Source organism: Hermetia illucens, chromosome 1, assembly GCF_905115235.1.
Source record: "Hermetia illucens chromosome 1, iHerIll2.2.curated.20191125, whole genome shotgun sequence".
Taxonomy (NCBI): Eukaryota; Metazoa; Arthropoda; class Insecta; order Diptera; family Stratiomyidae; genus Hermetia; species Hermetia illucens.
The window spans coordinates 99,469,422-99,497,044 of NC_051849.1; the positions used below are offsets into that span (position 1 = coordinate 99,469,422).

The 27,623-nt window shown below is 42.5% G+C and overlaps 1 protein-coding gene across 3 annotated transcripts in view; it reads left to right on the forward strand.

Moving 5' to 3' along the window:
• LOC119649052 (inactive dipeptidyl peptidase 10) overlaps positions 1 to 27,623 on the forward strand; it is a 589,248-nt gene that overhangs the window by 209,076 nt on the left and 352,549 nt on the right. The gene's annotated exons all lie outside the window — the stretch shown is intronic.

A 27,623-nucleotide genomic window follows, 5' to 3' on the forward strand; every position in this document is an offset into this window, starting at 1 on the left:
CAATTTTCGAACAAATTTTGCTGCCACGTGTATCATACCCAAAACACCCAGAAAAATTTCATGACATGAGCCAATCGGTATGCCCACGTCATAAGCGACTTCTCTGATTGTGATTCGGCGATCGTTCATAACCATTTCTGGGGCGTCTGGGTCGTTCATCGTTTTCAACGTCTTCACGGCCTTCTTGGAAACGTTTTTACCACTCGTAAACTCTTGTTTTACACATAGCAGACTCACCATAGACTTTTGTTAACATTTCACCTACTTTTACACATACATTTAATTCCATTTTGTATGCATCCATTTTATGATTCACTTTTTTAACACATGAATACAGTTGAAAAGAAAATAATAAAAAAATAAACAATGAAAAAAAAAAACAAAATGATAATCAGACTCTCCAAACCCGCGCAATTTAAAAATTCCCGTTATTTTCTAAATACACCTCGTCTAGCACGCATTTAAAACTGGCTAAAGACCCATTTTATGTAAGAAACTTCAACGCACATTTTTCTATTCCTATGTAGCTATAAATCCAACATATTCCTTCATTCACTCTCTTCCAAACTACAAGATATACATACATATTACAGCCATAGATATTATCCTCACCCTAAACAAACAAACTGCCTATTTCCGAATACTGTACATATATATCATCATCATCAACGGCGCAACAACCGGTATCCGGTCTAGGCCTGCCTTAATAAGGAACTCCAGACATCCCGGTTTTGCGCCGAGGTCCACCAATTCACTATCCCTAAAAGCTGTCTGGCGTCCTGACCTACGCCATCACTCCATCTTAGGCAGGGTCTGCCTCGTCTTCTTTTTCTACCATAAATATTGCCCTAATAGACTTTCCGGGTGGGATCATCCTCATCCATACGGATTAAGTGACCCACCCGCCGTAACCTATTGAGCCGGATTTTATCCACAACCGGACGGTCATGGTATCGCTCATAGATTTCGTCATTGTGTAGGCTACGGAATCGTCCATCCTCATGTAGGGGGCCAAAAATTCTTCGGAGGATTCATCTCTCGAATGCGGCCAGAGTTCCAGTTTTTCTTGCTAAGAACCCAAGTTTCCGAGGAATACATGAGGACTGGCAAGATCATAGTCCTGTACAGTAAGAGCTTTGATCCTATGGTGAGACGTTTCGAACGGAACAGTCTTCGTAAGCTGAAATAGGCTCTGTTGGCTGACAACAACCGTGCGCGGATTTCATCATCGTAGTTGTTATCGGTTGTGATTTTCGACCCTAGATAGGAGAAATTATCAACGGTCTCAAAGTTGTATTCACCTATTCTTATTCTTCCTGTTTGACCAGCGCGGTTTGCTGTTGTTGGTTGATTCGTCTTCGGTGCTGACGTTGTCACTATATATTTTGTCTTGCCTTCATTGATGTGCAGCCCAAGATCTCGCGCTAATCGCAGCCTGCTCGATCTGGATGAAGGCAGTTTGTACGTCTCGGGTGGTTCTTCCCATGATGTCGATATCGTCAGCATAGGCCAGTAATTGGGTGGACTTGAAGAGGATCGTACCTCTTGCATTTACCTCAGCATCACGGATCACTTTCTCGAGGGCCAGGTTAAAGAGGAGGCATGATATCGCATCCCCTTATCGTAGACCGTAGTTGATGTCGAATGGTCTTGAGAGTGATCCTGCTGCTTTTATGTGTCTTCGCACATTGGTCAGGGTCAGCCTAGTCAGTCTTATTAATTTCGTCGGGATACCGAATTCATCCCATGGCCGTGTACAGTTTTACCCTGGCTATGCTATCATTGGCGGCTTTAAAGTCGAGGAACAGATGGTGCAACTGTTGTCCATATTCCAACAGTTTTTCCATCGCTTGCCGCACAGAGAAAACCTGATCTGTTGCTGATTTGCCTGGAGTGAAGCCTCTTTGGTATGGGCCAATGATGTTCTGGGCGTATGGGGCTATCCGACCTAGAAAGATAGTGGAGAATATCTTATAGATGGTACTCAGTAACGTGATACCTCTATAATTGCTGCACTGTGTGATATCTCTTTTGTGTATGAGACAGATAATGTCTCGTTGCCAATCGTCAGGCATTGATTGGCTGTCCCATACCTTGAGCACAAGTTGATGAACCACTTGGTGTAACTGGTCGCCTCCATATTTAACCAATTCGGCTGTAATTCCATCCTGGCGACTTATGATTTTTTAGCCGATGAATTGCACGGACTGGTTCTTCCAAACTTAGTGGTGGCAGTATTTGTCCGTCGTCTTCAGTTGGCGGGACCTCCAACTCGCCGATGTTCTGGTTGTTCAGTAGCTCATCAAAGTACTCAACCCATCGCTCTAATATGCCCATTCTGTCGGAAATTAGATTTCTCTCTTTGTCTCGGCAGGATGAGCATCGAGGTGTATAAGGCTTCATCCTGCTGACTTGTTGGTAAAACTTCCGGGCCTGGTGCGGTTGCTCCCTCTACTTTTCTAGTTCACACACTTGTTGGTTCTCCCAGGCTTCCTTTTTCCGTCTGTTAAGTCGCTTCTCCGCTGGATTGGCGGTACATATATATGCACGTATATAAAGTGATGGTACCCATATTTCCGATGTACTTCGTGCACAAAAGCATACATATGTACATATATAGTACGTATATTAGATATGGCTGGTTTAATGTACAAATATAGCTATCTGAATTAAACTACCCGCGAACTTCATTAGCACGCATACGTCTGTTTGAAGTAATTGAAATTCATTTACAAGTGACTATAAAACTAAAACAAAATAATTCTTTGCGATTCCATTCATAAGAACTCATTTCGTTATGGTATTGATGAATTGAAATGTAATGATGACGTCATACAGGTTTTAGAATGTACGAAATTCACCAAAAATGGTTTCACATTCTGTGAAAAAAAATTTTGCAGCCTTCTTTCACATGCATGGGGAGCCCCACCTTCAACTTCACACAAAATGGCGTCAGTTGCTGCATGTAAAGGGAACAACAGATCACATACTCTTGCCGATTTTGGTGACAATCAGTTCAGCGGTTTCCGAATAAATCGGCTGTGACAGACAGACACACACACAGACAGACAGACGGGCAGACAGACTAGCCTTCGATCGATTTGCCACAGAGTCAGACGAACGGCTCAGAGGGCAATAGGTAGGATCGATGAAGGGCAAAAGGAGCATGTCTATAGGGAAGCTCGCAAGAACCTCAAGCTCGCCATCCTGCGGAGTAAAAGGGAATGCTTTAAGAAGCTCTTTTTGGAAGCGGACATAAATCCGCGGGGTAGTGCCTATAAAATCGTGACAGGACGATTCAGAGGCCGATCATCTCCGCAGATCACGTGCCCTATACCCTTGTTGAAAATAATCCAGTGGTTGTTTCCCCAGTAAGAGGGGGGTATTGACACTTTCCAGAATGTCCAGTGTCTAGAATGTGACGCCGATTCCACCAGTCACCAGGGACGAATTGCTGGAGATCTGCAGTCGAATAGGCGACAGCAAAGCCCCGCGTCTGGCTGGTATACCAAATAATGCGCTCAAACTTGCCGTCAAATGTAGACTGGATATGTTCGCGGAGCTGTCCAAAACGTTCATGTCCGAGGGTATCTTTCCAGCATCGTGGAAGCGGCAGAAATTAGTGCTGCTGCCTAAAGCTGGCAAACCGCCAAGGGAGCCGTCCTCCTATAGACCCATATGTCTTCTAGACACTATGGGGAAAATGTAGGAGCGGGTTATTTATAATAGACTACTCCGAGCTGTCGAGAGCCAAGGGCAGTATGAGTTCCATAAAGCCAGATCAGCCATTGATGCCATCAAAATGGTTACTGGCTTGGCCGAAAATGCAATTCACGGAAGGGTTGTACCAGCAAATATTGTATGGTGGTAGCCCTGGATGCCTGGATTCCAAGCCGGCCATCAAATACTTGGGGGTGATCATAGACGGAAAACTCAATTTTAAGCAGCATATAGAGCATACTTGTAAAAAAGCATCCACCACAAATATGACTCTGGCAAGGATGATACCGAACGTAGGAGGACCGCGCCATACTTGCAGGCTGCTCATAGCCAGGGTGGTGAGCTCTATCATGCTGTATGCAGTTCCAGTTTGGGAAAACGCGCTGCAGGTTTTAGGCAATGCATGTAAACTGAGTACGGTAGGCAGAAAAACAGCCTTAAGGGTGTGTTCTGCCTTTAGGACCGTCTCAGACGATGCAGCGTTCGTCATCTCGGGAATGATGCCAATTGATATCCTGGTAACCGAAATGATGAACATTTATAACACCAGGTGCATCTCTCCCTTATCGCAGGTGAAAAAAAACCGAAAGAGAGAGATCCATAAGCAAATGGTAACAGCGATGGGATCAGTCAGAAAAGGGTCGTTGGACTTACAGGTTGATCCCTTCCATCAGGGAGTGGCTGGATAGAAAGCATGGGGAGATCAATTATAATCTCACCCAGTTTCTCATCGGCCATGGAAGATACCGTCAATACCTGTACAGGTTTAAATTGGACACCTCGCCTAATTGTCAAAACTGCAACGGGGTTTTAGTAGGTAAAAATCCCACACTCTGGCGTGCCCAGGCCAGAGTCCTTTGAAGATTTCCACCTCCTTAAAAAAAGATAAAAAAAAAAGACGGACAGACAGACATCGACTCGATTCTAATAAGGTACAAAACCTTAAAAACAGGAAAACACAAAGGAACAAGTCGGAATACCAGAAGTTAGCACTTCGTATGTAAAGGTTTTGTGTTCATCTTATATGAGACACTTTCTACGTACATTTTTTCATTCGTATGTAGCTAAATTTTAAAAACATTCCTTCATATCTTTTTCAAACTACAAGATATACGTACATATGTACAAAACAAACAAACACTGCCTATTACCGAATACTATACTTATGTATGCCTGTATATAAATTGACCGTATACTTATTTGCGATTTACTTCATGCATAAAAGTATACATATGTATATATAAAGTACGTATATTGAATCCCGCTTGTTCAATGTACAAATATATCTATCTGAATTAGGCACTACCCCAAAGCTTCATTAGCATAGACATATAAATACATACATATGATAAAAAACTAAAACGAAATGTTTCCCTGTGACCCTTTGTGTGGTATTGACAAATTGATATTTTATGATGACGTCATACAAAATTTATGAACGAATGTTGAATGTGTATAAGGACTCTTTGACTTCAATTAGTACAGTATAAAGATGGTTGCTGAATTTAAAAGTAGTCGTACAATGCTTCAAGGCGATCCACGTCGAGGACGTCCGAAATCAGCAACAACACCAGAAATGATAGAAAAAATGCAGGATATCGTATTGAAAATCCGTCGAGTGACTGAAATAAATTTAGTAGAAGCCCTTGGCATTTCATTAGGCAATGTAGCCAATATTTTGATTGAAGCATTGGGTTTCAGAAAGCTGTATGCACAATGGCTGCCACATCCGCGAACAATGGAACAAAACCACGTTCGAATTCGAGTTTCTCAGCAACATTTAGAGGGTTTTCGAAAGGAAAAATTGTATTTTGTGGGTCGGTTCATCACTGTGGATGAGACTTAGGTCTATCACCACGATCCTGAATCAAAACAAGAGGCAAAGACTGGAGTAAACCTGGTTCTTAGGCTCCTAAACGAGTTCGTGTCCAGAAATCGGCCAAGCAGGTGTTAGCATCAGTTTTTCAGGATGTGAAAGGAATTTTGTTTGTGGATTACTTGCAAACTGATAAAACAATAAATTCTGAATATTAATGTAATCTTTTAGACCGGCTGAAGGAAAAACTCATGAAAAAAGACCAAGTTTGCAGAAGAGAAAAACTCTTTTTTATCAGGATAATGCACCGTGTCACAAGAACATTTTGACAATGGCTAAAATCGATGAATTCAAGTTCGAATTGTTGAAGCATCCACCGTATTCACCCCTAGCGACTTCCAGTCCTAAAAAGTTTATGCGTGGAAAGCGTTTTCCATCAAATGATGAGGTTATCACAGCTGTGGAAGTGTATTTTTCAGCGCTTGCAAATTTTCATTTCAGGGATGGAATTCCTAAATTGGAATCTGGTTGGAACAGGTGTATGTCAATCCACAAAATTGTGTTGTTCTTATCGAACCGCAAAACTTATTGAACAACCTGGTATCTGCCATTAGAAGAGCGGGCGTGGTCTTCCTCTTGCCTAGTGGACGAACTGTGTTGTGAACATCAGATGCAATAGCTCGTTCAAGTAAGAACTAATGGAATGCTAAGTTTAAATAAAACACACTTATGTAATGTTAGCGTTTCGTCAGGATTTAAAAATTCAATTAGCTAACATATTCAATTTTTACTACATTAATCTTCTTAGCCATCAAACTATTTGTTGACTTGTTTCCCGATGGCTCAGTGTTTAGAGGGGTATTCGGCCTTAGCAGAAGGTCACGGTTCAAATCGTTCTGTATTGAGATTTAATGTCGGATACCAGTCGACTTAGTTGTGAATGAACCTGAGTCAAATCAGGATAATAATCACTGACGAGGGCAACGCTGATTACATCACCTTCTATAGTGTACTACAGTATACCGTTACGGTTTTGAAGGAAGCGCTCTAACACGCCTCAAGGCCCTGATCTAATTGAGTTGTCGCGCCAACGATTATTATGATAGTAGACTAATTACGAGTTATTCTAATTCACTTGTTATAATCCAATTTATCTGCTTATTTACATAATAAACCAATACAAAATGTTATTTCTGCTCAGTTGTGCAAGGTGGGCAGAGAAACTTTCAAACAGACAGAAGAGTCTACAAGATTCTGGCGGTGAACTGATATACGAAGTGCTTCTAGCCCAGTGCCCCAGGAATTTATAACTAACAGTTGATTCGATATCAACATCATTTCCATTCATTTAGTGTTAACAGTCCAGCTTGATTCAAAATAGCTTCATGTTACAATGTAACGCGACCCTTTTCATATTTTCATTGTTGCACTGGACCCAGACAAAGCAATAAATGTACCATAAATGTTATTATGTGATAATCTTTCCTAATAGACTGTCCCACAAAGGCTATATCATATCCGCGACTGCAATATTCTTTTCAAATTGCCACAATATAGCCCCCATAATTCCCTCTTCCTGACAGCAGCATTTTCACCATCTCCGCAACGGAATGGGCTTCCGACAAATGTTGTTGCACTGCTGGCGTGAAAACAGCGCCCGCGGAACATTGCCAACGCAATTTATCATTCATTATAACTCGAGGATGTCGTCTCCCATGAATTGTAGAAATGTACACAGGACGAAAGTTGTACAATGCCATCCCTGCAGCCATCTTTCCTGTTTGTGCGCTTGTCGCTTGTACCATATAATTTGCCGGGTTTGTTACTTCAGCAGTTCCTTTAAATTCTGTATTATCCTAGTTGGGTTTGGAGGATATTGTTTTTGCTTTGTTTTAATACGAGAATGATGACGGAATTTTCCGCAATCAAGCGTGCATTCACGTTTGAAAAGCGCTTTGCACAGCAAAGTGCACAGAAATGCAACGAAAGAAACTACGCTGGATCAGTGTGCCTGTCATGAATAGAGAATGGCCCACGGAAATTCTGCAGCGTACCGCAATTTTAAATGTCGTGCGCGTTTACTAATCCAAGAGCAACCTCGCAACAAACTATAGAAATATTCGGGAAGGACGTTGGATGGAATGCAACTAAAGGATGCCAGCTATGCGAACAACGTCACGGAAATATTATCTCCAAAAAGGGTAGCGAAGCTAGGTACCGAACGACCAACCTAAAGAAGCCTACTTACAGCACTATTAATGTTTTCAAGGAAAATGCCACTATTTGAAATGCATTTCGAGGGACAATAGCCAACCGACATTTTATCTGTGTTTATAAATAGTATCTACGAGTAGTTTGTTCAAAGATCGCCGATTGCGTCAACTTCAGGTAGCTTACCCTACGATACGAAAAGAGATGCATCTGTTGTAGAATAAATCAACTCCGAAAATGTTTTAGATATGAAAGGTTTTTTGTTCTATTCTTTTTATGTGAAGATCTTTAGGAGCATCATTGCTCTATTTGCGTACTAATTTCCAAAACCCATTTATACAAGCTCTTTTTGAAGAAGACTGTATTGGATATAATGTCCTTGGATAAGTATCTGCCCTCAAGGCACATCCATTCTAGGATGAGATTAAAGAGGATTTACATTAAATTTGTAAAATAAAATAAAATGAGATATGTTTCGATGTTTGGATTTTACCCTTGAATATAATTATGGTCGGCGCAGCACTTCGTTTACTATTGGATCCGGCTGTTGTTAAGATCACATGAAGAGTATGATGACAAAGCCAAACTGTCAACTTTGGATTTATTTATTTATCTGCATAGCTTGCTTCCTTTCCCTAATCCAGAGCCATTTTATCAAAGTTTACGTCTCGGCGAGAAAGCAAGCAGATACCCCATCATTGTCGTCGAACTGTTTGAGGGAGGAGCCAGTGACGACACATTCAAATTTTCTACGTTCTCCGGAAGAAACGACATCGGCTACAAGATTAAATTTTGGTAGACTCCACTTTCGAAGTCAAATCCCTAACAGAGTTTGCCTCGTCGCATCACGTGACATTTTACGCCGCTATTTGTTGTTCAGATAATAGTTATGAGTTTCTCCGGAATGTCCCTCCTCTTCTCGCAGCCTTCTCGAAATCGAGCGAGGTCAGGTGAAACGGTGATTGGAACTCTGACCAGTGTTCACAAATGATCCGAAGGCTATTGATGCTCTCAGTATAGGGGGATCCAAAGCGGACTGGTTTCCGGGTCTTTATCGATTAAACCGGGGTCAAATAGTATATTGCAGGATAAACTGATGCGGAATGCAGCCTTCTGGGAGCTAATTCATCTCCCAGCTACACATCAGGCTCTTCAGAAGCCAAGCCTCTCATCTACTAAGACCGTTAGTTGGTGGTGATAGCCACACTTTGTACGATATGACCGAACTATTGACAAAACGCTATGGATTTAGATCGAGGAGGGGAAAAACACCTCCCCCAAGCCAGGGTGTTATGCGGATCATGCTCATTCGATATTTTGAAGTCATAGCTAACTGAATGTATTCAGACGGAGGCTCATCTCCGCAATACTTAGAGCCAGGTGACCCAAGAAGGAGACAGGCCTCAGCTGCGCAGGTATCAAATAGTATCTGCGTTATCTGAAAGACCGCCTGAAACCAGGAGAAGCCCTTAAAAAGACTCAGGATAGACCCAGTCCAAAAGGGAGAAATCTCAGAACGGTCAGGGGTGAAAGCAGGAGCCAAGAAACCCGCCATTAGCAATGTCAATGCAGTAAAGTACTGCCGAAAATATTTGCGGAGCAAATATTCACACGTGAGGAGTAGGAAGTAATTGAGGACTTTGTGGTCATGAAGATCTGTGAGGGATGAAATAAGGAGCTCGTATCACCGGCGCAATTTTTAAACCAGCACTTATACTGAAAGACTGCGCGGGCTGTAGTCCCTAAACTGCCAGGATGGAAATTCCAAGGATAACATTGGAATAGTGCTGGTTCAAGAACCCTGGGTGTGTCAGGAACAGATTCCCCTTCGGAAGTGGGAGCCTTTAAACCACTGAAGTCACCCGTAATAGATAGCATTTTCCCAGCACTGCTCCAGAGGGGCCTCCTAAGAGTAGTAAGGGGTGGGATAGCCTTGGATATACCAAGGGCATGAAGACTAGCAAAAGTGGTCTTTATTCCGAAAACAGGTAAAAAGGATCCTTTTCACCCTAAATCTTTCAGACCAAGCTACATGACATAGTTCGTACTTGCGACGGTGAAAAAGATCATGGACAATTATATTAAAGCTAATGATCTAATATGCAATCCCCCGCATCCATGTCAGCACGCTTACCGGATAGAACGGCCAACCGAAACTGCTGACGGATGTATTACGATATGCCATAGAAACAACGGAAATAATACTGTGTGCGCTTTTGGACATCGAGGGAGCGTTCGATAATACCTCGCACACAGAGATACGAGATTCCATAATCCGCAAGGGAGTGGGAAACACCATGAAATTTCGGTTGGGTACAATCGTGGAGAGTAATCAAAGAGAAGTACCGACAGGTACAAATTCGATCGTCATAAACACTGCTTGCTACTCTGGCAAATACATATTGAAAACCTATGTCGAAAAACCACATGGGTTCTGATGGTTTGCAGTTTCAGTGAGGCAAGGAGAACCTGCCCAACGGCATCCCTGTAGGTTCTTCTGAGATTGACTACTCTCCATCTACACGTACAAATGCAGGCAAGGAGGGCAAATTGCCCGGGAGTACCTGTGAGGCGAGGAGCTGCCTAAATCGAAGGAAAATTGATATTCTTTCCGGGAAGTATCCCCCCCACCCAAGGGATAACATGACGAAAAGGTTCCACTTCGATAAGAAATTTAAAACACGTTGGAACAACAAAGCAAATTGCAAGAGCGTGACATTGACACTCGGCTTAAACCAGCGATCCTTACGGCAGAGGGAGCAGGCGCCGGGATCATTGTTCTAAGGGAAATGCGCTTTGAGCCATTGAGCTACCATACCAGCATATTTAAGGCGGAACTATAGCAGCAGAACATTGCTATTATAACCGCGAATCTAGCGGCTATTAAGGCATTTCGGTCCAACCGGGTAAATTCTAAAACAGTATGGGAATGCCTTCTTCTTTTGGCCTGGATACTGTGCATTCCGAGCCACATTGGGTTAGAAAGAAATGAAGCAACGGACGAGCTGGCCTGGAAAGGAGCAGCGACGCCGCTATACGGGTCAGAGCCTCCTGTGGAGTCGGATATGGGTTTATGGCTACGATATTGAAGCAGAAAGAGGAACGACTGAGGGAATTTTTTTTGGGCAAACTAACCAAAAATGAAATAATTGAGGGTGCTCATGGGGGTTACGAAACCAGGTACTCGAAAGTTTGTTTCAATCTCACCAAAAAGAGCATCCAGATTTTAATGGGAATACTCACTGGTCACTGCATGGTAAACTATCATCTGGGGAAGTTAGGGATATCTATGAACATGCGTTGTGTGGAGAGTCCTGAAGCCCCCATACATTTTCCGGGACACTTGTGCCAGATGCCGGATTGAAACACTTGGAAGTAGGGAACATATTAAAGTTTCGGTCGGTTATAGGTTTAAAAAACATACTCATTTTAACTTAGCTTTAACTTTAACTTTGATGCCCCAGGTTTGGACCCAGAGTGCCCAGCTTATATTCACTCTAAGGTCGTCAAGGAGCGTCCGCACATTCCAGAATCTAATCATAAACCATTGACGAAAACAAAATAACCTAGCCGAAAAATCATTCCGTCGCCGAGGCATAATATACTTTTCCATAACCGCGATATGCAGGTTAGTAACTCACAAATCTTTATTCTCTTTAATCGTCTTTCAGAACAAATAGGGAGTACTTTCAATGAATCCTGAACCCCTAACCCCCAGGCCACAGGAAAATTATTGCTTTAGCGAGTTCGGTCTTAATAATTAATACTGTTAGCTTATGTAAAGTTTACCATACCTACTTCCTGAGCCTTACACGTCCATTTAGACTCTACTTACGCTTCTCTCATCCTCTTTGAAACGACTTGAGACCATCATTGGCGTAATTAGAGAGACTATGTATATGAATCTCTTCAACTATTGATTGGAGTAAACAGGAGACGTACATTCTAGTGAATAAGGACTGGCCCAAACGTTTAGGACTATTTTTAAGATATCGTATAAAACAAAACCTTTTTTGAGGAGATGGAAATCTGAAAAGACACTGGCCGCCGGATTCTTACCCACTAAAACCAGCCCCGACTCCTTCAATCCTCGTGGAACCACCATAAGGTATTATATCACGTGGCGGAGTCAGCTCACTTTAGTTTGGTCACCTTTCCTTGCCATGCCGCGTAGGTAACCGCGCTTTTCGAGTCCCCTCTGCCTTTCGCAATTTGCTCTGGATAGGCGCGACCATGGGGTTCATAGCATCCCAATCTTCCTGAAATGCTAGCATTCTTCCCACCGAATTTTCTGGTACAAGCACCTCTCCTAGGTTGATCTGGGCCCTCTGGGGCTGGGAATGCGAGCACGCACTTGGGACTATTCTTCTGTAGATCATAAGCATACTGCACGTGTTGCCTATAGCTGAGCTTCCCATCTATCACCACCCCCAAGTATGTGATGGCACGCTTAGGCTCTTGGCGATGAGGACCGCTTCCGTTTTTCCCTCGAGTGTCAGACTAGAACTATCTAGTCAACCCTTAACAGCATTGATCGTTTCGCATAAGTATAACTCAGCATCTTCGAAATCCTTTGCGACTACAACCAGTGCTATATCGTCGACGTAACCCACCACCGTGACTTCCTCCGGAAGGAGAAGTTTGAGTACATCGTTGTATATGATGTTCCGCAGCAGTGGGCCCCGTACGGATCCTTATGGAACATCAGCAGAGAGAATGTACTCCGGGGGTATTCTGGTAAATAGCTGTTAACAATAGCTGCAAGATAAGTGAGAATACCAATTTTCACCAGAGATTTCCGTATTAGGTTCCAATTGGCCGAATTGAATGCATTTCTCACATCCAGGTTCACCACCATGCAATATTTGCTAGTACTACTCTTTCTGTGGATTGCATCTTCGACCAAGCCAGTAACATAGCCATCAAGTGAAAGGTCTCGATTAGTATTGAAGCCACTATATGGAGCCTAAGCTCTGAAATACCTTTCATGCCGATATTTGTTCAAATAAAATTATTAAAACTATTTTACTATAATTTTGAGTAATTGGCCGCAAAACTCCCCTTGAGTTCATCCAAGAATCACAAAATTTTGAGGCAATGTAGGCTATAATATAAAGCATTATCTCTCCATTTGATGGAAATTGCACTATTACTAACAAAGTAACAATAGTTACAATATGTCAAAATCATTGCTTCTTTGCGAATTCGAGACTTTGAGTATCAATACATGTCAATACAACATACAACGGATATTCTCACATAATATATGCATATATTGCGTGCTAAGTGCTAATGCGACAAATGCAAACTTAAATGACCTTATAAAAGAAATACACAAAACCTTTCATACCTTTCATAGTAGTCCCAATTTGTTATGTTTTTCAATTTCGGAGAAAGTTTATAATCAAGTAAATCACAACTCCGAAATGTACAGGGTGGAAACTCCCAAAATGGTATGTGGTATATGGTGGGGAAACCAGAACATGGGACTACAGGTATGAAGCGTTTTGTGTATTTCTTATATAAGATTATTTGAGTGATCATTGATGCCATCTGCATCTAACTAATAGTATTTGTATATGGGCCTTAGCGTCACACTGATATTCCAAATCTTAGATTGCAGTAAATTTGTACTGAAACGACAAATTCGGCTTATTATAACTTTGTCAGTATTAGTGCGATTTCTACCACATTTAGTAGCATTATGCTGTATGTTAAAGCCTACATTACTTCATAATTCTCAAATAAGCTTACAAAGAGGATTCCAATCAATTTCTGAATAATATGATAATATACTTTCATTAACCTTGTTTGAGCAGATATCGGTATGGAGGTATTTCAAAGTGTAGACATCATATAGTGGCAGGTTTATAATTTTTTTCAGGTTTTTCGGTTGGAAACATTATCTCTTTAGAGCCCCCGCAACCACTTCCTCCTCTTTTACATCGAATATCAGAAAGTACTAACCAAAACTTTTCATACTTTCATCCCTTACATGACCATATTCTGCGAAAAAAAATACACCCCTTTTTGCATATATGCAGATCGATGTTATTCACTGTATGCGTATTTCCACCTTCTCACTAAATTTCGTGTCAATAGGTGCAGCCGTTTCTGAGTAAAGTTCGTGTACCAGACAAACAAACAGGTAGGAAACCAGTTTTAATGTTGTTTTGTTTTACACAAAGAAATAAGGATTGGTATTAAAAAAATAGCAGATGACGAGGACGAAAGGACAGCCAAAGAAAAAATCTTTACGAACGGAATTCACTGTCCAGGAATTTAACTGACAGTATAATCATACACTGGCTGTTGAGCTCTATCAGGAAATACTTATAACGCCTGTCATGATCCAAGAGCATTCAATGCTAAATGTTGGGAGTATGAGAGTTGTGAAAAGTTTCGAAACACATCACTATCACACGAGTTGCAAGAACGGGGACTTCTTCTCACTGCAAATTGCCTCAGACGTCTCCAGTTAAAAACTTGATGAGAATTCAAACAACTTAAAAGTGGGTGAAACTATAAGCAGACTAACCTTCGCGGTGACACGTGGTTGGTTGTGCTATTTTCCTCTGTCAAAAGACTGATCTGGATGCAGTTGCGTTGTTCCGGCCGCCCTTGTTCCGTTTTCCATCGACTTTGATGTTTGGACAAATCTTTGCAAGTGAATTCTCCTTGACCATACCATCGAGAATACCTTGCAATTTTCCTAGGATCGATATCAGAATGGAGGATATTCTCATTTCGTATGTGATCAAGGCGTATTATGTCACTCTATTAACGCGAGTCACCGTCATTGCCTTTTGTACTCGGTCAACAATCAGAACCATAAAGGGAACCCTCGTTGATAAGTTGGTCACAAAGAACGCCATTTAGGGAACACCACGTCATCCAAGTTGCGCTAATGCGTGAAGAAATTCCATAGCCCAGTTTTTTATTGACTGATATCATTAAAAGGTCATTGCCACTAACAGTTCCTGTTTCATTGGGATCGATCGGCAGAAATTTAATTACATTCTGTCTGTCACACGCATTCTCCACTGAAACGGCTATAAAGATTGACACCAAATTTGGTGGAAAGGTGGGAACTATGGACACTCATGCATACACTGAATTATATCGATCTACGTCGACTTTAAGGCGTGGTCGGGATCATCATCATCATCAACGGCGCAACAACCGGTATCCGGTCTAAGCCTGCCTTAATAAGGAACTCCAGACACCCCGGTTTTGCGCCGAGGTCCACCAATTCGATATCCCTAAAAACTCTCTGACGTCCTGACTTACTTTGACTCTATGGTGAGACGTTCCGAGCGGAACAGGTTTTTCAAGCTGAAATAGGCTCTGTTGGCTGGCAATAACCGTGCGCGGATTTCATCATCGTAGTTGTTATCGGTTGTGATTTTCGACCCTAGATAGGAGAAATTATCAACGGTCTCCAAGTTGTACTCTCCTATCCTTATTCTTGCCGTTTGACCAGTGCGGTCCGATGTTGTTGATTGGTTGGTTTTCGGTGCTGACGTTGTCACCATATACTTTGTCTTGCCTTCATTGATGTGCAGCCCAAAATCTCGCGCCGCCTGCTCGATCTGGATGAAAGCAGTTTGCACATCTCGGGTGATTCTTCGCATGATGTCAATATTGTCAGCATCGGCCAATAGTTGAGTGGACTTAAAGAGGATCGTACCTCTTGCATTTGCCTCAGCATCACGGATCACTTTCTCGAGGGCCAGGTTAAAGAGGACGCATGATAGAGCATCCGCTTGTCGTAGACCATTGTTGATGTCGAAAGGTTTTGAGAGTGATCCTGCTGCTTTTATCTGGCCTCGCACATTGGTCAGGGTCAGCCTAGTCAGTCTTATAAGTTTCGTCGGGATACCGAATTCTCTCAAGGCCGTGTTCAGTTTTACCCTGGCTATGCTATCATTGACGGCATTAAAGTCGATGAATAGATGGTGCAACTGTTGTCCATATTCCAACAGTTTTTCCATCGCTTGCCGCAGAGAGAAAATCTGATCTATTGCTGATTTGTCTGGAGTGAAGTCTCTTTGGTATGGGCCAATGATGTTCTGGGCGTATGGGGCTATCCGGTCTAGCAAGATAGCGAAGAATATCTTACAGATGGTACTCACCAACGTGATACCTCTATAATTGATGCACTGTGTGATATCTCCCTTTTTATATATGAGACAGATAATGCCTCGTTGCCAATCGTCAGGCATTGATTCACTGTCCCATACCTTGAGCATCAGCTGATGAACCACTTGGTGTAATTGGTCGCCTCCATATTTAACCAATTCGGCTGTAATTCCATCGGCTCCTGGCGACTTATGATTTTTTAGCCGATGAATTGCACGGTGGTCGTGATGCATGGAATTTAAATGAAAGGTGTCATTTAGTACTTTCCGAAGCCGGTCTTTGTCTTGACGTCTGCTGGAAAGGTCTCGAAGTCCAAAAGGGGGTGGGCTCGAAAGTGATCATTACTTTCATGGGGCCATTCTCGGAAACTACCCAATCGGAAAATCTGAAAAAAAAAATCGATTAGTATCACGAGAAAGTGGATATCCTCCCGTAATATATGCACATATTATGTATTTAGTACCTAACATGTTTGCATAAAACAAATACACAAAACCTTTCATATCAGAAGCGCCCAACGTCCAGATTCCCGACTTTCTGGAAAAGTAGTTTAAGATCTTTTTTTCTAGGAAAACATCTTCTGCATACAGCACTATATAGGGCGCCAGAGATTGAATGTTCCATGTGACAGGGTTCATAGCAAGAACAAAGAGGAGTGGTGAAAGGTGGTTCCTTGATTAATAGCGACAGAGGCACGTTGCGGTGTTGATGTTCCCCCAAGGTTACTTAATTAGAGATCTCTCAGAAACTTCGATTGCACGTTGCCCGTGTTCTGTCTACTTTTAATATACTATTATTCATCATCAACGGCGCAACAACCGGTATCCGGTCTAGGCCTGCCTTAATAAGGAACTCCAGACATCCCGGTTTTGCGCCGAGGTCCACCGATTCGATATCCCTAAAAGCTGTCTGGCGTCCTGGTCTACGCCATCACTCCATCTTAGACAGGGTCTGCCTCGTCTTCTTTTCCTACCATAGATATTGCCCTTATAGACTTTCCGGGTGGGATCATCTTCATCCATACGGATTAAGTGACCCGCCCACCGTAACCTATCGAGCCGGATTTTATCCACAACCGGACGGTCATGGTATCGCTCATAGATTTCGTCATTGTGTAGGCTACGGAATCGTCCATCCTCATGTAGGGGGCCAAAAATTCTTCGGAGGATTCTTCTCTCGAACGCGGCCAAGAGTTCGCAATTTTTCTTGCTAAGAACCCAAGTTGCCGAGGAATACATGAGGACTGGCGAGATCATAGTCTTGTACAGTAAGAGCTTTGACCCTATGGTGAGACTTTCGAGCGGAACAGTCTTTGTAAGCTGAAATAGGCTCTGTTGGCTCACAACAACCGTCCGCGAATTTCATCATCGTAGCTGTTATCGGTTCTGATTTTCGACCCTAGATAGGAGAAATTGTCAACGGTCTCAAAGTTGTATTCTCCTATCCTTATTCTTGTTCGTGTTTGTGTTTGACCAGTGCGGTTTGATGTTGTTGGTTGATTCGTCTTCGGTGCTGACGTTGCCACCATGTCTTTTGTCTTGCCTTCATTGATGTGCAGCCCAAGATCTCGCGCCGCCTGCTCGATCTGGGTGAAGGCAGTTTGTACGTCTCGGGTGCTTCTTCCCATGATGTCGATATCGTCAGCATAGGCCAGTAGTTGGGTGGACTTGAAGAGGATCGTACCTCTTGTATTCACCTCAGCATCACTGATCACTTTCTCCAGGGCCAGGTTAAAGAGGACGCATGATAGCGCATCCCCTTGTCGTAGACCGTTGTTAATGTCGAATGGTCTTGAGAGTGATCCTGCTGCTTTTATCTGGCCTCGCATATTGGTCAGGGTCAGCCTAGTCAGTCTTATTAATTTCGTCGGGATACCGAATTCTCTCATGGCCGTGATCAGTTTTACCCTGGCTATGCTATCATAGGCGGCTTTAAAGTCGATGAACAGATGGTGCAACTGTTGTCCATATTTCAACAGTTTTTCCATCGCCTGCCGCAGAGAGAAAATCTGATCTGTTGCTGATTTGCCTGGAGTGAAGCCTCTTTGGTATGGGCCAATGATGTTCTGGGCGTATGGGGCTATCCGGCCTAGCAAGATAGTGGAGAATATCTTATAGATGGTACTCAGCAACGTGATACCTCTATAATTGCTGCACTGTGTGATATCTCTTTTGTGTATGAGACAGATTATGCCTCGTTGCCAATCGTCAGGCATTGATTCGCTGTCCCATACCTTGAGCACAAGTTGATGAACCACTTGGTGTAACTGGTCGCCTCCATATTTAACCAATTCGGCTGTAATTCCATCGGCTCCTGGCGACTTATGACTTTTTGGCCGATGAATTGCACGAACTGTTTCTCCTAAACTTGGTGGTGGCAGTATTTGTCCGTCGTCTTCAGTTGGCGGGACCTCCAACTCGCCGATGTTCTGGTTGTTCAGTAGTTCATCAAAGTACTCAACCCATCGCTCTAATATGCCCATTCTGTCGGGAATCAGATTTCCCTCTTTGTCTCGACAGGATGAGCATCGAGGTGTATAAGCCTTCATCCTGCTGACTTGTTGGTAAAACTTGCGCGCCTGGTGCGGTTGCTCCCCGTACTTTTCTAGTTCACAGACTTGTTGGTTCTCCCAGGCTTCCTTTTTCCGTCTGTGAAGTCGCTTCTCCGCTCGACGGAGTTCGTGATAAGTCTCTGGTTGTGAAGATCATTAGTTGATGCTTCATCTCCAGGTCCTCTATTGACTGCGGTTATTGCGGCATCCGTTTCCCTCTTATAGGTGTCGCGGAGGGTTGTGTTGTGGATGGCTTCAGTGTTCACTCTCACCTGATTGTCAGAAGGGATTCTAGGTAGTATTGTTATTCGAGCTCGGAGCACCATGCCAACGAGATAGTGACCCGAGTCTATATTGGCCCCCTATATGTTCTGACATTCATCAAGGCTGAGAGGTGGCGGCGTTCGATCAACACGTGGTCAATTTGGTTGAAAGTGGTCCCGTCTGGAGAGGCCCACGTATGTTTGTGGACCGCTTTCCGCGCAAACCAGGTACTTCCAACAACCATTTCGTGTGACCCTGCTAATTGAATAGTCCGTAGTCCGTTATCATTTGTTTTTGCGTGTAAGCTATGGGAGCCAACGTATCGCCTGAATACGGGCTCCTTCCCTACTTGGCTGTTAAAATCCCCAAGTATGATTTTGATTCGAGGATTCTTTCTACTGCCTCGTAGAAGGTATCCTTCTCCGACTCTGCAGTCTCCTCTGTAGGGGCGTGAACGTTTATGAGGCTTATATTTCTAAACTTGCCTCGCAAGCGCAGAGTGCATAGCCGTTCGCTTATGCTTTCAAAGCCGATAACAGCAGGTTTCATTTTTTGGCTGACTAAGAAATCTACTCCGAGCACATGGTTTACTGGATGACCACTATAATATATGGTGTAGTGGCTCTTCTCCAGGAAACCGGTCCCTGTCCATCGCATCTCTTGCAACGCTGTTACATCAGCCCTATATTGGGACAGGGTATCGGCTAGCTGCTTATCAGCTTCATCTCTGTACAGGGAGCGCACGTTCCATGAGAAAATGCGCAAATCGTTGTTCCTTTGTCGTTGCCGGGTCCGTCGTTTTAAAATCCGTCCTATCCGAGGCTCCTGTTGTGGCTTCGTAACAGGTTGTTTTCCGTGTAGGGTTGTCAGCCCTACCCAACCCCCAACCTGGAGGACCAGTTGGTACAATTTGTCCCGTTTTTAGGCGCGGGGGACTCGCCTTCATCCTTCTCCTTCTGCAGCTTTTCGTCAAGAAAGAGCTCCCAGCGGTCACCACGTGGAGGTGGAGATAGGGTTTGGTAGTAGAGCTGTTGGTGTTGGTTCAGCAGGCATTTCCCAGGTTTTATGCTCCATCGTGGGTACCAATCCACGTTTCGCCCCGGGACCTATGCTACCCTTTGACCACTATTATTAACTTGATTAAAACAGATATCGGCATGGAGGAGTGACAGCTTCTTGATTTCGGATTTTCAGATTCGTCGGTTCGGTAGTTTCTAAGAAACAATCTCTTGCAAACCCCCGAATTCCCTCTTTTACATCAACTGTAAGAACTCAAGCCATCTTGGGAAAGCGCCTTCCATTTGATACCATACGTGATTATATATTAGCAAACTTATAGTGTCAAATTTGCCTTCTTCGTTTGAATTTACTGCATTCTAGAAACATCGGAAAATATCAACGCCACATTGAAGCCGATAGTCTGAAATACCCTATACCAGAGTCCTACACGTATATAAGACGCACGTGTTTTTGTTTCCTGTAAACTAGTGGAAAATTTCTTTAAAACGCTTTCAGTTGAAAACCGTTTTCTAAATGTATTAATTACCAGTTATGAGCTAATCCTATTTCTGAACCGGACAAAGCCTAAAAAAGAAGATAATTACCAATTCCATATACACACCATCTAAGATTATCATATGCTCAAGCCACTGAGGTTTAGCTTGTTGAATTGTAGATGATGCATGGCTGGATTTTGTTAGATCAAAACCGTTAAAGGTGAATTGGGCAAGATGAGAATTCTTCGATGTCTGTCTGTTCATCTGTCTGTCACATTCGTTTTATTCGAAAACCGCTAAAGTTATTGCCATGAAATTTAGTGAGAACTTGTAGTCATACAGTACATACAGCAAGTGTCGCAATTTTATGTTGATTTTAAGTGGAGCTGTAAATGTGTTTTTACATGATCATATGGGGTATCAAATGAAAGGGCCTTCTTATACTGGATGAAATATAGGGAAGTGAGGGCTCCAAATGTATGCCCCGAAAAGTGTAACAGTTGTCGTTGTCATAACTTATCCATCCGAAATATCTGAAAAAAAAATCATTAGTATTATAAAGTTAAGGTAATTTGCTATACCATATTTTAGAAATTCATCCTAGCACTACAAAATTTGGTACCATGTTGAGCAATTTGGAAAGTTTGAAGAAAATCCAGCTATTATTAATACAGTTATGGAAGGTCGAAATTCATGTGAAATGAATGATCATATAAACTGAACTTATAAGAACGGTGGACTTGGGTATATCAGGCAATATTTTGAATTTTTAGTTATGTACAAATGGAATGGAAGCGTCGAGCTTCCGATATAAAAGTTCCGACACACTTATGGCTCAAGGGGGTTCACAGTTCCAAAGTTTCTACCAAATTTCGTGTCCATCGGTGTAAGTGAAAGTGCCTGTGATAGACAGACAAACACTGAACCGAGTCAAATTAGGCTTTCTCTTACACCAAACCTTAAAAATTAACTTGAATGCGTTCGAAAAAATTATACTAAACATTGAGGCGCCTACCCAATTACGAACTCAGGCGCCTCTCTCCGGTAGTTCGTGCCGAACACTCAGTCACTTTTATAGTATAATAATAATAATAATAATCGTTTGCACAACAATCCAATTAGATTAGAGCCTAAGAGTGTTAAAGGGCTTTATTTAAACCCGTAACAGTATAGTACAGAATTACAATATCCACCAGGAGGCAATGTGGTCAGCATTGCGCTCGCCCGTGATTATTAGCCTGATTTGACTCAGGTACTCATTCACAGTTCAATCAACTGGTATCCGACGTCAAGTCACGATACAAATTCTACTGCCATCAGTAAGATTTGAACCGCGAATTCACGTACGACAGCCTACTCTTCTAACAACTGACACATGCTTGACTCCTCTTTGAAGGCATTGTGAATGTTTATTATGTTTATTCAAGTCGTGGGAGAAAAGATTCACAAACTACTACTTTGTACTAAAACAACTACGACAACTGTACTTTCAAGCCGCAAACATTGTATACGTGTTGGGATAAAATCATCAAAAAGATATATAAAATCGTTTCCAAACGCAGGTTTGCATCAAGTTTTTCTTCCGAAATATTAAAGTGTTCTTGACAAATTCAAAAGAACACAATACATACTTCCATTACATTCGTGAGTACTTTCTGCAGTTTTGAATCTCACGTAATTCTTTCAAACGAACAAAAAGAAACCCGCAGGAGCCTACAAACACTTTCTTATACTTCAACACTCTTCCCTTTCATGTATATCCAATTATTGTAACCAAAACAAGGCAATGTACCCAGAATCAAAGGAAAAAATGTGTCATTTAATCACAACGCGGTCTAATTAAATTTGACCCTTCAGCAAATTAGCCACTCTACGTCGCTCCCTCCTTGATGAAACAGTCACCATTGATTTCCATGCTATACGTGGGTACTATATGAACTAGGGTTTGTTCTCAAAGTTGTGTCCTTTTGTTCCTGCGTTGTATATCTTTTGAAAGTATGTGTTGCATAATGTATGAAGTCAGCCTTTGAATGGGACCAGTAGACAAAGCAAACTAGCTTAAAGCACAGTGACTTGTTAGCGTTGTTGGTGTTGTGGGAAACTCTTTCTCCGGTGGCCATGAAACTTAATACTAACTACTATGAAAGTTCCTAAGGGAGGACATCTTAAAAGTGCACAGTAAATAGATGTGCAGGGAATTTAATATTATCAAGTAGATTAAAAGATAAAGCAGATTTAACGTAGTTTTACTTAGTGTTAAGGAGCGAAAACATATTTTAGACAATGAAAGAGCTAAATCAAAAGGTACTGTCGAGCTTTTTCTTCGATACTCCTGATTTTGCTCTGCCACCTGCTTGCCATTGTCACATCATTGTTACAAATAATGAATAGTTGTGGGGTTCGATAAAAAATATAATGAGTGGCAATACAGAAGCAGAGATTCACAGTATGCGTAATCAGCAGTTGATATGTGCATGTGGTAAACTGAACTCCTGATAACGTTACATGAACCACAGATGATCTCTAATCACACCAGCCTCCATATCCATCTGATCGTTTTGGGATTCTGCCTCTTGAGGGTAAAAAGGCGTATTATTACGAGAAAGGATGCCAAAGGTTCGGTAGGTGAAAAGCCGACCGGCTCTGCAAACGAGTAAAGCCAAAAGCCAAAGATGAAATAAGAATGAACCCAGGTCGAGCAGAATAGATCAGAGGCAAGAGTAAGTAAGTAAGAGGAAATTGCAGATTTAATAATAATGGTAAACAACCTGGCGGACAGTAGGTAGGATTAATCACAAAAGAAGTCCAGTGAAGCATGGAGTAAGAGATGGCAACTACTCCTGGAAAGTTATAGATGTCCGCCTAGATGATATCTACAGCGTGATGCGCTTCGACAGCGTTATCAGGACTCTATATTCAGAGAGTTGCTGCGAGGCATTTACATGACCTGATTGCTCCACATGGGTAACGCAAAAACTACGAAATCAATTGTAGCAATTGGAATCGAATTTCTGCTTATTACTCTGCGACGAATTAACCAAGATGAAAAGCTTGATGAGCTTTCAAGATATTTTGAGAAACCATTAAATACTCCTGCTTAACTGTGGGGGGCTAGATCCAAAATTATAATTCATATTCAGTATATAAATCGACTAAGCACCCCTTCATAACTAAGAAAACATAAACTGTTCAAGATTCGTCCTAGGTCCACTCCGGGGGGCAGTAGAATTCTGCTGAATCACCGTCTGAAAGCATGAAATTTAGCTAATGAACTACACACTATTATAATTTTGCATTTTTTTCGCATGTTGGCTTGGATTTTTTATTATTTTATTCATCAACTGTTAGAAGCATGTGTACTTCACTAAATAATTAAGTGAAGAAGTTACAGTTGCATTTTCAAGCCAATCGGAAGAAACCTGTTCGCTTTTCATTCCGTGACGACTTCGCAGACATGGTTTCACGAAAAATGCATTGGAAGTTTGAGAACGATGCAACCTTTCGAAATCATAATAATATCGTCTATCAAATTTTTCTTAACTTTTGGTATCCCAACGCCATACAATCTTACTTCCCCAGCTCTCTTCTGGTCACTGTGATGCTGCGGCAAATTGCCAAACCAATAGGAAAGTGAGTGATTAGTACTTGGGATTTGGTTTTCTCCTTGGGAGTTATATGGTGGCCATTTGCCCGTTGGTAGGGTACGAAGTGTCAACTACACCAACCCGCCATTGTTCGCAATTCGCTCGCGCCCATGACTTCCTGAGATTCCCGCACTCCTCCTCTGCTGTTTTACGTCAAGTGCTCTTGAGATGACCCAATCGTCATCCATCTTGGGAGCATGACGTACCCAGCAATGTAATTGTCACCTCAATGTGTGACCTATTCACTGCCACTTCCGCCTTCCGATCATATCGTGTACGAGTGATAGATCTGTGTGTCGACCTAGTTCTTTGTTTGAAGTAGTATCAGGCCAGTGTACCCAAATGACAGATTGCAGGCAGATGTTTACGAAGACTTGGAGCTGTTGAGTAAGAGTAGGGATCACTTTCAATGTGCTATTCCTATGTATCACAAAAAGAACACGACCACAGAACAATTTCAACATGATCGTGGTGTTGAGCTAACCGCATTTCTGGAGGCAAGAAAGCTAGGCGGTGCCACCGTCAGCAGGAACCACGCTTCTTAGATATACAAATTGATCGACGCCTACGCTGCTCTGTCCATTAATGCAGATAAGGAGAGCGTATTTACCCGGCTGACAACTTTGGTTTTCATGATATTCATCTGCACTCCAACTCCACTTCTCCTCTTTTCAAATGCAGAGCCATTTGGCCAAGGTACATGACGCACTGAGAGAGTACACAGATGTGATGAGCGTAGTCGAGGTGTTTGAGGAAAGCTGTCATAGTCCGCTAAACTCATCGATACGATATTTTCGGGAGCATTACTCTGTGCATTTACCGTCCGATAAACGTGATAGCCCTCCCACTGCCAAGCGACAGCGCGATCATCCAAGTGGTCGATGTTGAACTTGCGGGGACGCAGCGCGCGGTCTCAAAGTTGTATTCACCTATCTTTATTCTTCCCGTTTGACCAGTGCGGTTTGATGTTCTTGGTTGGTTGGTTTTCGGTACTGACGTTGTCACCATATATTTTGTCTTGCCTTCATTGATGTGCAGCCCAGGATCTCGCGCCAATTGCCGCCTGCTAGATTTGGATGAAGGCTGTTGGTACATCTCGGGTGGTTCTTCCCATGATGTCGATATTGTCAGCATCGGCCAGTAGTTTGGTGGACTTAAAGACGACCGTACCTCTTGCATCTACCTCAGCATCACTGATCACTTTCTCGAGGGCCACTTTAAAGAGGACGCATGATAGGGCATCCTCTTATCGTAGACCGTTGTTGATGTCGAATGGTGTTGAAAGTGATCCTGCTGCTTTTATCTGGCCTCGCACATTGGTCAGGGTCAGCCTTGTCAGTCTTATTAATTTCGTCGGGATACCGAATTCTCTCCTGGCCGTGTACAGTTTTACCCTGGCTATGCTATCATAGGCGGCTTTAAAGTCGATGAATAGATGGTGCAACTGTTGTTCATATTCCAACAGTTTTTTCATCGCCTGCCGCAGAGAGAAAATCTGATCTGTTGCTGATTTGCCTGGAGTGAAGCCTCTTTGGTATGGGCCAATGATGTTCTGGGCGTACGGGGCTATCCTAGCAAGATAGCGGAGAATATCTTATAGATGGTACTCAGCAACGTGATACCTCTATATTATTCACTTCGATGCTCTTAAATTGTTCCAAGTGTAAGAGCGTTCCAGAAAGAATGCTCATTAATGGAGCCCATAGTCGAGATTGTTTAAAAAGATTAACTTTGGAAAATAATTGGCCGAAAATGTTTATCTTTCTGTTTGCATGGCAGATAGGCAATCTAACTTTTGTTTATACACATATAGATGCCGCAGCTAATAAGTTTGTCCTAATTCACGCTATAGAGAAAGTTTCATCAGCAAGAACACAATTTAAAAACTTAGTAGGCAGTCAACATTACAGCGGAATACATGAGTTATTTCCATTACTAATTTCCTAAATTTTTCAGGGCTGTTCCACAAGATCGGAGAGTTCCACAAGTTCAAAGAGAGAGAGAGAAAATTGAATGGTGTCAACGCGCAATTCGCCTTAAAATCAGGGGCCTGCAAAGGACTCGTTTATTGTTTACTGTAATGCCGTCTCCACGTATTTTTCAAGCATTAAGAAAAAGTCGCAAACACAAACGTATGGCTAGGGAGTTTAGCTTGGTAACTAGCGTTTGCCGTCGATCGACGGATTATCGGTTATTTGGCACAAATCAACGGGTTTGTTCGTGAGTGTGTGCAAAATTAAAGAGCGGTGTGAAATGCAGTTTGTTAATGAACCTTGCCGACGTGGAATGAACCTCGCAGAAGTAGAATGTTCATTGTACATTGCAGTTGCAAGCGAGTTACAGCTCAGATCGCCCCATTTGGGGGAGCAGGAAACTTCTTCTTTTTCTTCAGCATTCGTCCCGTTCATAAGCGGGGTCGACTAGTCGAGATCGGTTTCACCACTTGGTTCTATCACATGCTTGATCTGGGGGCAACCGCGAGACTTTTAAATCCATATCCAACGTATCAAGCCACCGTTGTTTCGGCCACCCTTTTCATCGCTTACCATCGACTTCGATGTTCAGACCAATCTTGGCAAGTGAATTCTCGTTAGCGTGAATTACGTAACCATACCAACGTAGACGCGTCTCTCGCAGTTTTTCCACGATCGATGCAACCCCATATCCATCGCAGATGTCCTCATTTAGGATATGATCAAAACGTGTCACGCCACCAGTCGAGTGCAACATCTTCATCTCCATTACCGCAAGACGGCGTTCATTGTACTTTATAGTCGGCAAGAACTACAGAGAGCGACAGGACGGACGACATTGCAGTAAACTTTAGATTTGAGATGCTCGTTGATACATCGATCACAAAGAACACCAGTTGTGGAACGCCATTCCATCCAGGTCGATGATAGCATTAACCCGAGATATTTAAATCGCTCAGTTCTAGGCAGGTCGCTCTCGCTGTTTATTCATATTCAATCTGAGACACTGTTGAATGAGGCAATCAGTCAATTTCTGGATAAATTCTGCATAAAGCAGTGTATAGGGCGCTGAACGTTGGATGTTATGTGTAATAGTGTCCATAACAAGAACAAAGAGGAGTGGTAATAGGGCGCTTCCTTGATGAACACCAACAGAGACGCGAAGCGGTTTTGATACACCCACCATATTTCGAACTTTACTTTTCGGTTCGTGATAGAGCAATTGAATCCACCGCACGAGTTCTTCTGGCACTAAGTATTGTTGTAGAGCATTCCAGATGCGTTCGTGTGGCACACGGTCAAACGCGTTCTCTAAATCCAGAAATGCAATGTAAAGAGGGCGATGCTTCTCACGGTGTTTCTCCGTGAGTAACCGCGCAGGAAACAAATGCATCAAATGCATTGCTTGCTTAGTTTGAAAATGAAACTTATGTTTCTCTATAATATACTTGTAAAATGTAATAAGTGGAAATATAATATAGCCCAATGCAGTCTATATTTATAACACCACCCTGTTATCCTTAAAACTTTTATTTGTTTCACTACTCTTAAGTACGTGACTTAGACTCCGGGTTTGATATGTACCAAGCATATCTTCTGCTTGAATTTATATTATCTTCTTCTCCAGATCTAGAACTAGTTGGTCAAGCTCCATGATTGGGTAAGAGGGGAAACAAATGTCGTCAGCATGATCGAAATGCTTGGAGGAAAGATCTCTTAACCGATAGCCCGCCCTCCTACGGCGATCTGACATCAAATGAGTTGATATCCATTCATGCTCCGTACAACACATTTGGATAATATCAA